General features: G+C 57.8%; 3 non-coding genes and 6 pseudogenes across 3 annotated transcripts; all 9 read right to left on the bottom strand.

The window, feature by feature from the left end:
- Nucleotides 1-1,157: 1,157 nt before the first annotated feature.
- LOC147300068 (5S ribosomal RNA) lies at nucleotides 1,158-1,276 on the bottom strand (annotated as a pseudogene).
- Nucleotides 1,277-1,900: 624 nt separating this feature from the next.
- On the bottom strand, nucleotides 1,901-2,019 carry LOC147300067 (5S ribosomal RNA). Its single transcript, XR_015128143.1, has one exon. It is a non-coding gene; the product is annotated as a 5S ribosomal RNA (ribosomal RNA).
- A 2,278-nt stretch (nucleotides 2,020-4,297) lies between these two features.
- On the bottom strand, nucleotides 4,298-4,416 carry LOC147300066 (5S ribosomal RNA; annotated as a pseudogene).
- A 1,775-nt stretch (nucleotides 4,417-6,191) lies between these two features.
- On the bottom strand, nucleotides 6,192-6,310 carry LOC147300065 (5S ribosomal RNA). Its single transcript, XR_015128056.1, has one exon. It is a non-coding gene; the product is annotated as a 5S ribosomal RNA (ribosomal RNA).
- Nucleotides 6,311-7,845: 1,535 nt separating this feature from the next.
- LOC147300064 (5S ribosomal RNA) lies at nucleotides 7,846-7,964 on the bottom strand (annotated as a pseudogene).
- Nucleotides 7,965-10,446: 2,482 nt separating this feature from the next.
- Nucleotides 10,447-10,565, bottom strand: LOC147300063 (5S ribosomal RNA; annotated as a pseudogene).
- A 1,298-nt stretch (nucleotides 10,566-11,863) lies between these two features.
- On the bottom strand, nucleotides 11,864-11,982 carry LOC147300062 (5S ribosomal RNA; annotated as a pseudogene).
- An 858-nt stretch (nucleotides 11,983-12,840) lies between these two features.
- Nucleotides 12,841-12,959, bottom strand: LOC147300061 (5S ribosomal RNA). The gene has a single exon (XR_015128102.1). It is a non-coding gene; the product is annotated as a 5S ribosomal RNA (ribosomal RNA).
- Nucleotides 12,960-14,173: 1,214 nt separating this feature from the next.
- Nucleotides 14,174-14,292, bottom strand: LOC147300060 (5S ribosomal RNA; annotated as a pseudogene).
- Between the last annotated feature and the right edge of the window lie 1,139 nt (nucleotides 14,293-15,431).

Below are 15,431 nucleotides of genomic sequence, written 5' to 3'. Positions count from 1 at the left end.
GCCAGCAGCCACAGGCCCTGGTGTGGTGTAGGTGGCCTCAGCCAGCAGCCACAGGCCCTTGTGTGGTGTAATTGGCCTCAATAGCAACTAAGGCCCTGGTGTGGTGTAGGTGGCCTCAGCCAGCAGCCACAGGCCCTGGTGTGGTGTAAGTGGCCTCAGCCAGTGCCACCGGCCCTGGTGTGGTGTAAGTGGCCTGAGCAAGAGCCACAGACCCTGGTGTGGTGTAGGTTGTCCTCAGCCAGCAGCCACAGGCCCTGGTGTGGTGTAAGTGGCCTCAGCCAGTGCCACAGGCCCTGGTGTGGTGTAAGTGGCCTGAGCAAGAGCCACAGACCCTGGTGTGGTGTAATTGGCCTCAATAGCAACTAAGGCCCTGGTGTGGTGTAAGTGGCCTCAGCCAGCAGCCACAGGCCCTGGTGTGGTGAAAGTGGCCTCAGCAAGAGCCACAGACCCTGGTGTGGTGAAGATGGCCTCGGCCAGAAGCGCAGGGCCTGGTGTGATGTGAGTGGCCTGAGCAAGAGCCACAGGCCTTGGTGTGGTGTAAGTGGCCTCAGCCAGCAGCCACAGGCCCTGGTGTGGTGTAAGTCGCCTCAGCCAGAAGCCACAGGCACTGGTGTGGTGTAAGTGGCCTCAGCCAGCAGCCACAGGCCCTGGTGTGGTGTAGGTGGCCTCAGCCAGCAGCCACAGGCCCTGGTGTGGTGTAGGTGGCCTCAGCCAGCAGCCACAGGCCCTGGTGTGGTGTAGGTGGCCTCAGCCAGCAGCCACAGGCCCTGGTGTGGTGTAAGTGGCCTGAGCAAGAGCCACAGGCCCTGGTGTGGTGTAAGTGGCCTCAATAGCAAATAAGGCCCTGGTGTGGTGTAAGTGGCCTCAGCCAGCAGCCACAGGCCCTGGTGTGGTGTAAGTGGCCTCAGCCAGTGCCACAGGCCCTGGTGTGGTGTAAGTGGCCTGAGCAAGAGCCAAAGACCCTGGTGTGGTGTAATTGGCCTCAATAGCAACTAAGGCCCTGGTTTGGTGTAGGTGGCATCAGCTAGCAGCACAAGACATTGGAAAACAGCCAAAAGCAATGACGTTAATGTGCCCTCATTAATGGGCAGCTGCTTTTGGTCTTTTAATACACCCCTTCTCTGGATCAAAAGCGGTTCAATGACATGAAAATGAAAGGCTTACAGCACCAGGTATTCCCAGGCAGTCTCCCATCCAAGTACTAACCAAGCCCAGCCCTGCTCAGCTTCCGAGATCAGACGAGGTCGGGCGTGCTCAGGGTGGTATGGCCGTAAGCTGCTGGCCACAGCACAATGTCTGAATTTATGGATTCAGGTGATTAGGTGGCAAGTACCTGAAGTTACGAAGACAATCCTATAACCCTACCTTCATGTTTGCATAATACCCTAACCCAAAGGCTCAGTTTAGCATTTATCCAACAGCACAGGCCCTGGATTGTTGAAGATGGCCTCAGGAACCAGCACAGGGCCTGGTGTGTTGTACATGGCCACAGCAAGCAGCACAGGGCCTGGTTTGGTGAAGATGGCCTCGGCCAGAAGCGCAGGGCCTGGTGTGATGTGAGTGGCCTGAGCAAGAGCCACAGGCCCTGGTGTGGTGTAAGTGGCCTCAGCCAGCAGCCACAGGCCCTGGTGTGGTGTAAGTCGCCTCAGCCAGAACCCACAGGCCCTGGTGTGGTGTAAGTGGCCTCAGCCAGAGCCACAGCCCCTGATGTGGTGTAAGTGGCCCCAGCCGGTCACTCAGGCCCTGGTGTGGTGTAGGTGGCATCAGCTAGCAGCACAAGACATTGGAAAAGAGCCAAAAGCAATGTGATTAATGTGGCCTTATTAATGGGCAGCTGCTTTTGGTCTTTTAATACACCCCTTCTCTGGATCAAAAGCGGTTCAATGACATGAAAATGAAAGGCTTACAGCACCAGGTATTCCCAGGCAGTCTCCCATCCAAGTACTAACCAAGCCCAGCCCTGCTTAGCTTCCGAGATCAGACGAGGTCGGGCGTGCTCAGGGTGGTATGGCCGTAAGCTGCTGGGCCCAGCACAATGTCTCAATTTATGGATTCAAGTGATTAGGTGGCAAGTACCTGAAGTTACGAAGACAATCCTATAACCATACCTGCATGTTTGCATAATACCCTAACCCAAAGGCTCAGTTTGGCATTTATCCAACAGCACAGGCCCTGGATTGTTGAAGATGGCCTCAGGAAACAGCACAGGGCCTGGTGTGTTGTACATGGCCACAGCAAGCAGCACAGGGCCTGGTTTGGTGAAGATGGCCTCAGCCAGAAGCACAGGGCCTGGTGTGATATGAGTGGCCTGAGCAAGAGCCACAGGCCCTGGTGTGGTGTAAGTGGCCTGAGCAAGAGCCACAGGCCCTGGTGTGGTGTAAGTGGCCTGAGCAAGAGCCACAGGCCCTGGTGTGGTGTAGGTGGCCTCAGCCAGCAGCCACAGGCCCTGGTGTGGTGTAGGTGGCCTCAGCCAGCAGCCACAAGCCCTTGTGTGGTGTAAGTGGCCTCAGCCAGCAGCCACAGGCCCTGGTGTGGTGTAAGTGGCCTCAGCCAGTGCCACAGGCCCTGGTGTGGTGTAAGTGGCCTGAGCAAGAGCCACAGACCATGGTGTGGTGTAATTGGCCTCAATAGCAACTAAGGCCCTGGTGTAGTGTAGGTGGCCTAAGCCAGCAGCCACAGGCCCTGGTGTGGTGTAAGTGGCCTCAGCCAGCAGCCACAGCCCCTGGTGTGGTGTAAGTCGCCTCAGCCACAAGCCACAGGCACTGGTGTGGTGTAAGTGGCCTCAGCCAGCAGCAAAAGGGCCCTGGTGTGGTGTAAGTCGCCTCAGCCAGCAGCCACAGGCCCTGGTGTGATATGAGTGGCCTGAGCAAGAGCCACAGACCATGGTGTGGTGTAATTGGCCTCAATAGCAACTAAGGCCCTGGTGTGGTGTAAGTGGCCTCAGCCAGCAGCCACAGGCCCTGGTGTGATATGAGTGGCCTGAGCAAGAGCCACAGACCATGGTGTGGTGTAATTGGCCTCAATAGCAACTAAGGCCCTGGTGTGGTGTAAGTGGCCTCAGCCAGCAGCCACAGGCCCTGGTGTGGTGTAAGTGGCCTCAGCCAGCAGCCACAGGCCCTGGTGTGGTGTAAGTGGCCTGAGCAAGTGCCACAGGCCCTGGTGTGGTGTAAGTGGCCTAAGCCAGAGCCACAGGCCCTGGTGTGGTGTAAGTGGCCTGAGCAAGAGCCACAGGGCCTGGTTTGGTGAAGATGGCCTCAGCCAGAAGCGCAGGGCCTGGTGTGATGTGAGTGGCCTGAGCAAGAGCCACAGGCCCTGGTGTGGTGTAAGTGGCCTCAGCCAGCAGCCACAGGCCCTGGTGTGGTGTAAGTCGCCTCAGCCAGAAGCCACAGGCACTGGTGTGGTGTAAGTGGCCTCAGCCAGCAGCAAAAGGGCCCTGGTGTGGTGTAAGTCGCCTCAGCCAGCAGCCACAGGCCCTGGTGTGGTGTAGATGGCCTCAGCCAGCAGCCACAGGCCCTGGTGTGGTGTAAGTGGCCTCAGACAGCAGCCACAGGCCCTGGTGTGGTGTAGGTGGCCTCAGCCAGCAGCCACAGGCCCTGTTGTGGTGTAAGTGGCCTCAGCCAGCAGCCACAGGCCCTGGTGTGGTGTAAGTGGCCTGAGCAAGAGCCACAGGCCCTGGTGTGGTGTAAGTGGCCTGAGCAAGAGCCACAGACCCTGGTGTGGTGTAATTGGCCTCAATAGCAACTAATGCCCTGGTGTGGTGTAGGTGGCCTCAGCCAGCAGCCACAGGCCCTGGTGTGGTGTAAGTGGCCTCAGCCAGCAGCCACAGGCCCTGGTGTGGTGTAAGTGGCCTGAGCAAGTGCCACAGGCCTGGTGTGGTGTAAGTGGCCTGAGCAAGAGCCACAGACCCTGGTGTAGTGTAATTGGCCTCAATAGCAACTAAGGCCCTGGTGTGGTGTAAGTGGCCTCAATAGCAACTAAGGCCCTGGTGTGGTGTAAGTGGCTTCAGCCAGCAGCCACAGGCTCTGGTGTGGTGTAACTGGCCTCAGCCAGCAGCCACAGGCCCTGGTGTGGTGTAAGTGGCCTCAGCCAGAGCCACAGGCCCTGATGTGGTATAAGTGGCCCCAGCCGGTCACTCAGGCCCTGGTGTGGTGTAGGTGGCATCAGCTAGCAGCACAAGACATTGGAAAACAGCCAAAAGCAGTGTCGTTAATGTGCCCTCATTAATGGGCAGCTGCTTTTGGTCTTTTAATACACCCCTTCTCTGGATCAAAAGCGGTTCAATGACATGAAAATGAAAGGCTTACAGTACCAGGTATTCCCAGGCAGTCTCCCATCCAAGTACTAACGAAGCCCAGCCCTGCTTAGCTTCCGAGATCAGACGAGGTCGGGCGTGCTCAGGGTGGTATGGCCGTAAAAGCTGCTGGCCCCAGCACAATGTCTCAATTTATGGATTCAAGTGATTAGGTGGCAAGTACCTGAAGTTACGAAGACAATCCTATAACCATACCTGCATGTTTGCATAATACCCTAACCCAAAGGCTCAGTTTGGCATTTATCCAACAGCACAGGCCCTGGATTGTTGAAGATGGCCTCAGGAACCAGCACAGGGCCTGGTGTGTTGTACATGGCCACAGCAAGCAGCACAGGGCCTGGTTTGGTGAAGATGGCCTCGGCCAGAAGCGCAGGGCCTGGTGTGATGTGAGTGGCCTGAGCAAGAGCCACAGGCCTTGGTGTGGTGTAAGTGGCCTCAGCCAGCAGCCACAGGCCCTGGTGTGGTGTAGGTGGCCTCAGCCAGAAGCCACAGGCACTTGTGTGGTGTAAGTGGCCTCAGCCAGCAGCAAAAGGGCCCTGGTGTGGTGTAAGTCGCCTCAGCCAGCAGCCACAGGCCCTGGTGTGGTGTAGGTGGCCTCAGCCAGCAGCCACAGGCCCTGGTGTGGTCTAAGTGGCCTCAGCCAGTGCCACAGGCCCTGGTGTGGTGTAAGTGGCCTGAGTAAGAGCCACAGGCCCTGGTGTGGTGTAAGTGGCCTCAGCCAGCAGCCACAGGCCCTGGTGTGGTGTAAGTGGCCTGAGCAAGTGCCACAGGCCCTGGTGTGGTGTAAGTGGCCTAAGCCAGAGCCACAGGCCCTGGTGTGGTGTAAGTGGCCTGAGCAAGAGCCACAGGGCCTGGTTTGGTGAAGATGGCCTCGGCCAGAAGCGCAGGGCCTGGTGTGATGTGAGTGGCCTGAGCAAGAGCCACAGGCCCTGGTGTGGTGTAAGTGGCCTCAGCCAGCAGCCACAGGCCCTGGTGTGGTGTAAGTCGCCTCAGCCAGAAGCCACAGGCACTGGTGTGGTGTAAGTGGCCTCAGCCAGCAGCAAAAGGGCCCTGGTGTGGTGTAAGTCGCCTCAGCCAGCAGCCACAGGCCCTGGTGTGGTGTAGATGGCCTCAGCCAGCAGCCACAGGCCCTGGTGTGGTGTAAGTGGCCTCAGCCAGCAGCCACAGGCCCTGGTGTGGTCTAAGTGGCCTCAGCCAGAAGCACAGGGCCTGGTGTGATATGAGTGGCCTGAGCAAGAGCCACAGGCCCTGGTGTGGTGTAAGTGGCCTGAGCAAGAGCCACAGGCCCTGGTGTGGTGTAAGTGGCCTGAGCAAGAGCCACAGGCCCTGGTGTGGTGTAGGTGGCCTCAGCCAGCAGCCACAGGCCCTGGTGTGGTGTAGGTGGCCTCAGCCAGCAGCCACAAGCCCTTGTGTGGTGTAAGTGGCCTCAGCCAGCAGCCACAGGCCCTGGTGTGGTGTAAGTGGCCTCAGCCAGCAGCCACAGGCCCTGGTGTGGTGTAGGTGCCCTCAGCCAGCAGCCACAGGCCCTGGTGTGGTGTAAGTGGCCTCAATAGCAACTAAGGCCCTGGTGTGGTGTAAGTGGCTTCAGCCAGCAGCCACAGGCTCTGGTGCGGTGTAACTGGCCTCAGCCAGCAGCCACAGGCCCTGGTGTGGTGTAAGTGGCCTCAGCCAGAGCCACAGGCCCTGATGTGGTGTAAGTGGCCCCAGCCGGTCACTCAGGCCCTGGTGTGGTGTAGGTGGCATCAGCTAGCAGCACAAGACATTGGAAAACAGCCAAAAGCAGTGTCGTTAATGTGCCCTCATTAATGGGCAGCTGCTTTTGGTATTTTAATACACCCCTTCTCTGGATCAAAAGCGGTTCAATGACATGAAAATGAAAGGCTTACAGCACCAGGTATTCCCAGGCAGTCTCCCATCCAAGTACTATCCAAGCCCAGCCCTGCTTAGCTTCCGAGATCAGACGAGGTCGGGCGTGCTCAGGGTGGTATGGCCGTAAGCTGCTGGCCCCAGCACAATGTCTCAATTTATGGATTCAAGTGATTAGGTGGCAAGTACCTGAAGTTACGAAGACAATCCTATAACCATACCTGCATGTTTGCATAATACCCTAACCCAAAGGCTCAGTTTGGCATTTATCCAACAGCACAGGCCCTGGATTGTTGAAGATGGCCTCAGGAACCAGCACAGGGCCTGGTGTGTTGTACATGGCCACAGCAAGCAGCACAGGGCCTGGTTTGGTGAAGATGGCCTCGGCCAGAAGCGCAGGGCCTGGTGTGATGTGAGTGGCCTGAGCAAGAGCCACAGGCCTTGGTGTGGTGTAAGTGGCCTCAGCCAGCAGCCACAGGCCCTGGTGTGGTGTAGGTGTCCTCAGCCAGAAGCCACAGGCACTTGTGTGGTGTAAGTGGCCTCAGCCAGCAGCAAAAGGGCCCTGGTGTGGTGTAAGTCGCCTCAGCCAGCAGCCACAGGCCCTGGTGTGGTGTAGGTGGCCTCAGCCAGCAGCCACAGGCCCTGGTGTGGTGTAAGTGGCCTCAGCCAGCAGCCACAGGCCCTGGTGTGGTGTAAGTGGCCTCAGCCAGCAGCCACAGGCCCTGGTGTGGTGTAAGTGGCCTCAGCCAGTGCCACAGGCCCTGGTGTGGTGTAAGTGGCCTGAGCAAGAGTCACAGACCCTGGTGTGGTGTAATTGGCCTCAGCCAGCAGCCACAGGCCCTGGTGTGGTGTAAGTCGCCTCAGACAGAAGCCACAGGCACTGGTGTGGTGTAAGTGGCCTCAGCCAGCAGCAAAAGGGCCCTGGTGTGGTGTAAGTCGCCTCAGCCAGCAGCCACAGGCCCTGGTGTGGTGTAGGTGGCCTCAGCCACCAGCCAAAGGCCCTGGTGTGGTGTAAGTGGCCTCAGCCAGCAGCCACAGGCCCTGGTGTGGTGTAAGTGGCCTCAGCCACCAGCCACAGGCCCTGGTGTGGTGTAAGTGGCCTCAGCCAGTGCCACAGGCCCTGGTGTGGTGTAAGTGGCCTGAGCAAGAGCCACAGGCCCTGGTGTGGTGTAAGTGGCCTGAGCAAGAGCCACAGACCCTGGTGTGGTGTAATTGGCCTCAATAGCAACTAATGCCCTGGTGTGGTGTAGGTGGCCTCAGCCAGCAGCCACAGGCCCTGGTGTGGTGTAAGTGGCCTGAGCAAGAGCCACAGGCCCTGGTGTGGTGTAAGTGGCCTGAGCAAGAGCCACAGACCCTGGTGTGGTGTAATTGGCCTCAATAGCAACTAATGCCCTGGTGTGGTGTAGGTGGCCTCAGCCAGCAGCCACAGGCCCTGGTGTGGTGAAAGTGGCCTCAGCCAGAGCCACAGGCCCTGATGTGGTGTAAGTGGCCCCAGCCGGTCACTCAGGCCCTTGTGTGGTGTAGGTTGCATCAGCTAGCAGCACAAGACATTGGAAAACAGCCAAAAGCAATGTCGTTAATGTACCCTCATTAATGGGCAGCTGCTTTTGGTCTTTTAATACACCCCTTCTCTGGATCAAAAGCGGTTCAATGACATGAAAATGAAAGGCTTACAGCACCAGGTATTCCCAGGCAGTCTCCCATCCAAGTACTAACCAAGCCCAGCCCTGCTTAGCTTCCGAGATCAGACGAGGTCGGGCGTGCTCAGGGTGGTATGGCCTTAAGCTGCTGGCCCCAGCACAATGTCTCAATTTATGGATTCAAGTGATTAGGTGGCAAATACCTGAAGTTACGAAGACAATCCTATAACCATACCTGCATGTTTGCATAATACCCTAACCCAAAGGCTCAGTTTGGCATTTATCCAACAGCACAGGCCCTGGATTGTTGAAGATGGCCTCAAGAACCAGCACAGGGCCTGGTGTGTTTTACATGGCCACAGCAAGCAGCACAGGGCCTGGTTTGGTGAAGATGGCCTCAGCAAGCAGCCACAGGCCCTGGTTTGGTGTAAGTGGCCTCAGCCAGCAGCCACAGGCCCTGGTGTGGTGTAAGTGGCCTCAGCCAGCAGCCACAGGCCCTGGTGTGGTCTAAGTGGCCTCAGCCAGTGCCACAGGCCCTGGTGTGGTGTAAGTGGCCTGAGTAAGAGCCACAGGCCCTGGTGTGGTGTAAGTGGCCTCAGCCAGCAGCCACAGGCCCTGGTGTGGTGTAAGTGGCCTGAGCAAGTGCCACAGGCCCTGGTGTGGTGTAAGTGGCCTAAGCCAGAGCCACAGGCCCTGGTGTGGTGTAAGTGGCCTGAGCAAGAGCCACAGGGCCTGGTTTGGTGAAGATGGCCTCGGCCAGAAGCGCAGGGCCTGGTGTGATGTGAGTGGCCTGAGCAAGAGCCACAGGCCTTGGTGTGGTGTAAGTGGCCTCAGCCAGCAGCCACAGGCCCTGGTGTGGTGTAAGTCGCTTCAGACAGAAGCCACAGGCACTGGTGTGGTGTAAGTGGCCTCAGCCAGCAGCAAAAGGGCCCTGGTGTGGTGTAAGTCGCCTCAGCCAGCAGCCACAGGCCCTGGTGTGGTGTAGATGGCCTCAGCCAGCAGCCACAGGCCCTGGTGTGGTGTAAGTGGCCTCAGACAGCAGCCACAGGCCCTGGTGTGGTGTAGGTGGCCTCAGCCAGCAGCCACAGACCCTGGTGTGGTGTAATTGGCCTCAATAGCAACTAATGCCCTGGTGTGGTGTAGGTGGCCTCAGCCAGCAGCCACAGGCCCTGGTGTGGTGTAAGTGGCCTCAGCCAGCAGCCACAGGCCCTGGTGTGGTGTAAGTGGCCTGAGCAAGTGCCACAGGCCTGGTGTGGTGTAAGTGGCCTGAGCAAGAGCCACAGACCCTGGTGTAGTGTAATTGGCCTCAATAGCAACTAAGGCCCTGGTGTGGTGTAAGTGGCCTCAGCCAGCAGCCACAGGCCCTGATGTGGTGTAAGTGGCCCCAGCCGGTCACTCAGGCCCTGGTGTGGTGTAGGTGGCATCAGCTAGCAGCAAAAGGGCCCTGGTGTGGTGTAAGTGGCCTCAGCCAGCAGCAAAAGGGCCCTGGTGTGGTGTAAGTGGCCTCAGCCAGCAGCCACAGGCCCTGGTGTGGTGTAGGTGGCCTCAGCCAGCAGCCACAGGCCCTGGTGTGGTGTAAGTGGCCTCAGCCAGCAGCCACAGGCCCTGGTGTGGTGTAAGTGGCCTCAGCCAGCAGCCACAGGCCCTGGTGTGGTGTAAGTGGCCTCAGCCAGTGCCACAGGCCCTGGTGTGGTGTAAGTGGCCTGAGCAAGAGCCACAGGCCCTGGTGTGGTGTAAGTGGCCTGAGCAAGAGCCACAGAGCCTGGTGTGGTGTAATTGGCCTCAATAGCAACTAATGCCCTGGTGTGGTGTAGGTGGCCTCAGCCAGCAGCCACAGGCCCTGGTGTGGTGTAAGTGGCCTCAATAGCAACTAATGCCCTGGTGTGGTGTAGGTGGCCTCAGCCAGCAGCCACAGGCCCTGGTGTGGTGTAAGTGGCCTCAATAGCAACTAAGGCCCTGGTGTGGTGTAAGTGGCTTCAGCCAGCAGCCACAGGCCCTGGTGTGGTGTAAGTGGCCTCAGCCAGCAGCCACAGGCCCTGGTGTGGTGTAGGTGGCCTCAGCCAGCAGCCACAGGCCCTGGTGTGGTGTAAGTGGCCTCAATAGCAAATAAGGCCCTGGTGTGGTGTAAGTCGCCTCAGCCAGAAGCCACAGGCACTGGTGTGGTGTAAGTGGCCTCAGCCAGCAGCAAAAGGGCCCTGGTGTGGTGTAAGTGGCCTCAGCCAGCAGCCACAGGCCCTGGTGTGGTGTAGGTGGCCTCAGCCAGCAGCCACAGGCCCTGGTGTGGTGTAAGTGGCCTCAATAGCAACTAAGGCCCTGGTGTGGTGTAAGTGGCTTCAGCCAGCAGCCACAGGCTCTGGTGTGGTGTAACTGGCCTCAGCCAGCAGCCACAGGCCCTGGTGTGGTGTAAGTGGCCTCAGCCAGAGCCACAGGCCCTGATGTGGTGTAAGTGGCCCCAGCCGGTCACTCAGGCCCTGGTGTGGTGTAGGTGGCCTCAGCTAGCAGCACAAGACATTGGAAAAGAGCCAAAAGCAGTGTCGTTAATGTGCCCTCATTAATGGGCAGCTGCTTTTGGTCTTTTAATACACCCCTTCTCTGGATCAAAAGCGGTTCAATGACATGAAAATCAAAGGCTTACAGCACCAGGTATTCCCAGGCAGTCTCCCATCCAAGTACTAACCAAGCCCAGCCCTGCTTAGCTTCCGAGATCAGACGAGGTCGGGCGTGCTCAGGGTGGTATGGCCGTAAAATGCTGGCTCCAGCACAATGTCTCAATTTATGGATTCAAGTGATTAGGTGGCAAGTACCTGAAGTTACGAAGACAATCCTATAACCATACCTTCATGTTTGCATAATACCCTAACCCAAAGGCTCAGTTTGGCATTTATCCAACAGCACAGGCCCTGGATTGTTGAAGATGGCCTCAGGAACCAGCACAGGGCCTGGTGTGTTGTACATGGCCACAGCAAGCAGCACAGGGCCTGGTTTGGTGAAGATGGCCTCGGCCAGAAGCGCAGGGCCTGGTGTGATGTGAGTGGCCTGAGCAAGAGCCACAGGCCTTGGTGTGGTGTAAGTGGCCTCAGCCAGCAGCCACAGGCCCTGGTGTGGTGTAAGTCGCCTCAGCCAGAAGCCACAGGCACTGGTGTGGTGTAAGTGGCCTCAGCCAGCAGCAAAAGGGCCCTGGTGTGGTGTAAGTCGCCTCAGCCAGCAGCCACAGGCCCTGGTGTGGTGTAGGTGGCCTCAGCCAGCAGCCACAGGCCCTGGTGTGGTGTAAGTGGCCTCAGCCAGCAGCCACAGGCCCTGGTGTGGTGTAAGTGGCCTCAGCCAGCAGCCACAGGCCCTGGTGTGGTGTAAGTGGCCTCAGCCAGTGCCACAGGCCCTGGTGTGGTGTAGATGGCCTGAGCAAGAGCCACAGACCCTGGTGTGGTGTAATTGGCCTCAGCCAGCAGCCACAGGCCCTGGTGTGGTGTAAGTCGCCTCAGACAGAAGCCACAGGCACTGGTGTGGTGTAAGTGGCCTCAGCCAGCAGCAAAAGGGCCCTGGTGTGGTGTAAGTGGCCTCAGCCAGCAGCCACAGGCCCTGGTGTGGTGTAGGTGGCCTCAGCCAGCAGCCACAGGCCCTGGTGTGGTATAAGTGGCCTCAGCCAGTGTCACAGGCCCTGGTGTGGTGTAATTGGCCTCAATTGCAACTAAGGCCCTGGTGTGGTGTAAGTGGCCTGAGCAAGAGCCACATACCCTGGTGTGGTGTAATTGGCCTCAATAGCAACTAAGGCCCTGGTGTGGTGTAGGTGGCCTCAGCCAGCAGCCACAGGCCCTGGTGTGGTGTAAGTGGCCTCAGCCAGAGCAACAGGCCCTGATGTGGTGTAAGTGGCCACAGCCGGTCACTCAGGCCCTGGTGTGGTGTAGGTTGCATCAGCTAGCAGCACAAGACATTGGAAAACAGCCAAAAGGAATGTCGTTAATGTGCCCTCATTAATGGGGAGCTGCTTCTGGTCTTTTAATACACCCCTTCTCTGGATCAAAAGCGGTTCAATGACATGAAAATGAAAGGCTTACAGGACCAGGTATTCCCAGGAAGTCTCCCATTCAAGTACTAACCAAGGCCAGCCCTGCTTAGCTTCCGAGATCAGACGAGGTCGGGCGTGCTCAGGGTGGTATGGCCGTAAGCTGCTGGCCCCAGCACAATGTCTCAATTTATGGATTCAAGTGATTAGGTGGCAAGTACCTGAAGTTACGAAGACAATCCTATAACCATACCTGCATGTTTGCATAATACCCTAACCAAAAGGCTCAGTTTGGCATTTATCCAACAGCACAGGCCCTGGATTGTTGAAGATGGCCTCAAGAACCAGCACAGGACCTGGTGTGTTTTACATGGCCACAGCAAGCAGCACAGGGCCTGGTTTGGTGAAGATGGCCTCGGCCAGAAGCACAGGGCCTGGTGTGATATGAGTGGCCTGAGCAAGAGCCACAGGCCCTGGTGTGTTGTAAGTGGCCTCAGCCAGCAGCCACAGGCCCTGGTGTGGTGTAGGTGGCCTCAGCCAGCAGCCACAGGCCCTTGTGTGGTGTAAGTGGCCTCAGCCAGCAGCCACAGGCCCTGGTGTGGTGTAAGTGGCCTCAGCCAGTGCCACAGGCCCTGGTGTGGTGTAATTGGCCTCAATAGCAACTAAGGCCCTGGTGTGGTGTAAGTGGCCTGAGCAAGAGCCACATACCCTGGTGTGGTGTAATTGGCCTCAATAGCAACTAAGGCCCTGGTGTGGTGTAGGTGGCCTCAGCCAGCAGCCACAGGCCCTGGTGTGGTGTAAGTGGCCTCAGCCAGAGCAACAGGCCCTGATGTGGTGTAAGTGGCCCCAGCTGGTCACTCAGGCCCTGGTGTGGTGTAGGTGGCATCAGCTAGCAGCACAAGACATTGGAAAACAGCCAAAAGCAATGTCGTTAATGTGACCTCATTAATGGGGAGCTGCTTCTGGTCTTTTAATACACCCCTTCTCTGGATCAAAAGCGGTTCAATGACATGAAAATGAAAGGCTTACAGCACCAGGTATTCCCAGGAAGTCTCCCATCCAAGTACTAACCAAGCCCAGCCCTGCTTAGCTTCCGAGATCAGACGAGGTCGGGCGTGCTCAGGGTGGTATGGCCGTAAGCTGCTGGCCCCAGCACAATGTCTCAATTTATGGATTCAAGTGATTAGGTGGCAAGTACCTGAAGTTACGAAGACAATCCTATAACCATACCTGCATGTTTGCATAATACCCTAACCAAAAGGCTCAGTTTGGCATTTATCCAACAGCACAGGCCCTGGATTGTTGAAGATGGCCTCAAGAACCAGCACAGGGCCTGGTGTGTTTTACATGGCCACAGCAAGCAGCACAGGGCCTGGTTTGGTGAAGATGGCCTCAGCCAGAAGCGCAGGGCCTGGTGTGATGTGAGTGGCCTGAACAAGAGCCACAGGCCCTGGTGTGGTGTAAGTGGCCTCAGCCAGCAGCCACAGGCCCTGGTGTGGTGTAAGTGGCCTCAGCCAGAAGCCACATGCACTGGTGTGGTGTAAGTGGCCTCAGCCAGCAGCAAAAGGGCCCTGGTGTGGTGTAGGTGGCCTCAGCCAGCAGCCACAGGCCCTGGTGTGGTGTAAGTGGCCTCAATAGCAACTAAGGCCCTGGTGTGGTGTAAGTGGCTTCAGCCAGCAGCCACAGGCCCTGGTGTGGTGTAAGTGGCCTCAGCCAGCAGCCACAGGCCCTGGTGTGGTGTAGGTGGCCTCAGCCAGCAGCCACAGGCCCTGGTGTGGTGTAAGTGGCCTCAATAGCAACTAAGGCCCTGGTGTGGTGTAAGTGGCTTCAGCCAGCAGCCAAAGGCTCTGGTGTGGTGTAATTGGCCTCAATAGCAACTAAGGCCCTGGTGTGGTGTAGGTGGCCTCAGCCAGCAGCCACAGGCCCTGGTGTGGTGTAAGTGGCCTCAGCCAGTGCCACAGGCCCTGGTGTGGTGTAAGTGGCCTGAGCAAGAGCCACAGACCCTGGTGTGGTGTAATTGGCCTCAATAGCAACTAAGGCCCTGGTGTGGTGTAAGTGGCCTCAGCCAGCAGCCACAGGCCCTGGTGTGGTGTAAGTGGCCTCAGCCAGCAGCCACAGGCCCTTGTGTGGTGTAATTGGCCTCAATAGCAACTAAGGCCCTGGTTTGGTGTATGTGGCCTCAGCCAGCAAATAAGGCCGTGGTGTGGTGTAGGTGGCATCAGCTAGCAGCACAAGACATTGGAAAACAGCCAAAAGCAATGTCGTTAATTTACCCTCATTAATGGGCAGCTGCTTTTGGTCTTTTAATACACCCCTTCTCTGGATCAAAAGCGGTTCAATGACATGAAAATGAAAGGCTTACAGCACCAGGTATTCCCAGGCAGTCTCCCATCCAAGTACTAACCAAGCCTAGCCCTGCTTAGCTTCCGAGATCAGACGAGGTCGGGCGTGCTCAGGGTGGTATGGCCGTAAGCTGCTGGCCCCAGCACAATGTCTCAATTTATGGATTCAAGTGATTAGGTGGCAAATACCTGAAGTTACGAAGACAATCCTATAACCATACCTGCATGTTTGCATAATACCCTAACCCAAAGGCTCAGTTTGGCATTTATCCAACAGCACAGGCCCTGGATTGTTGAAGATGGCCTCAAGAACCAGCACAGGACCTGGTGTGTTTTACATGGCCACAGCAAGCAGCACAGGGCCTGGTTTGGTGAAGATGGCCTCAGCAAGCAGCCACAGGCCCTGGTGTGGTGTAAGTGGCCTCAGCCAGCAGCCACAGGCCCTGGTGTGGTGTAAGTGGCCTGAGCAAGTGCCACAGGCCCTGGTGTGGTGTAAGTGGCCTAAGCCAGAGCCACAGGCCCTGGTGTGGTGTAAGTGGCCTGAGCAAGAGCCACAGGGCCTGGTTTGGTGAAGATGGCCTCGGCCAGAAGCGCAGGGCCTGGTGTGATGTGAGTGGCCTGAGCAAGAGCCACAGGCCCTGGTGTGGTGTAAGTGGCCTCAGCCAGCAGCCACAGGCCCTGGTGTGGTGTAAGTCGCCTCAGACAGAAGCCACAGGCACTGGTGTGGTGTAAGTGGCCTCAGCCAGCAGCAAAAGGGCCCTGGTGTGGTGTAAGTCGCCTCAGCCAGCAGCCACAGGCCCTGGTGTGGTGTAGATGGCCTCAGCCAGCAGCCACAGGCCCTGGTGTGGTGTAAGTGGCCTCAGACAGCAGCCACAGGCCCTGGTGTGGTGTAGGTGGCCTCAGCCAGCAGCCACAGGCCCTGGTGTGGTGTAAGTGGCCTCAGCCAGCAGCCACAGGCCCTGGTGTGGTGTAAGTCGCCTCAGACAGAAGCCACAGGCACTGGTGTGGTGTAAGTGGCCTCAGCCAGCAGCAAAAGGGCCCTGGTGTGGTGTAAGTCGCCTCAGCCAGCAGCCACAGGCCCTGGTGTGGTGTAGATGGCCTCAGCCAGCAGCCACAGGCCCTGGTGTGGTGTAAGTGGCCTCAGACAGCAGCCACAGGCCCTGGTGTGGTGTAGGTGGCCTCAGCCAGCAGCCACAGACCCTGGTGTGGTGTAATTGGCCTCAATAGCAACTAATGCCCTGGTGTGGTGTAGGTGGCCTCAGCCAGCAGCC

This window comes from Aulonocara sp. 'chitande type north' Nkhata Bay, unplaced genomic scaffold, assembly GCF_057382095.1.
Source record: "Aulonocara sp. 'chitande type north' Nkhata Bay isolate Kocher_YH1m ecotype deep benthic unplaced genomic scaffold, A_spYH_male_GT1.1 unmapped_scaffold_35, whole genome shotgun sequence".
Classification (NCBI taxonomy): domain Eukaryota; kingdom Metazoa; phylum Chordata; class Actinopteri; order Cichliformes; family Cichlidae; genus Aulonocara; species Aulonocara sp. 'chitande type north' Nkhata Bay.
Note: the sequence above shows the minus strand (reverse complement) of the source record. Positions and strands in the feature narration are given on the sequence as shown.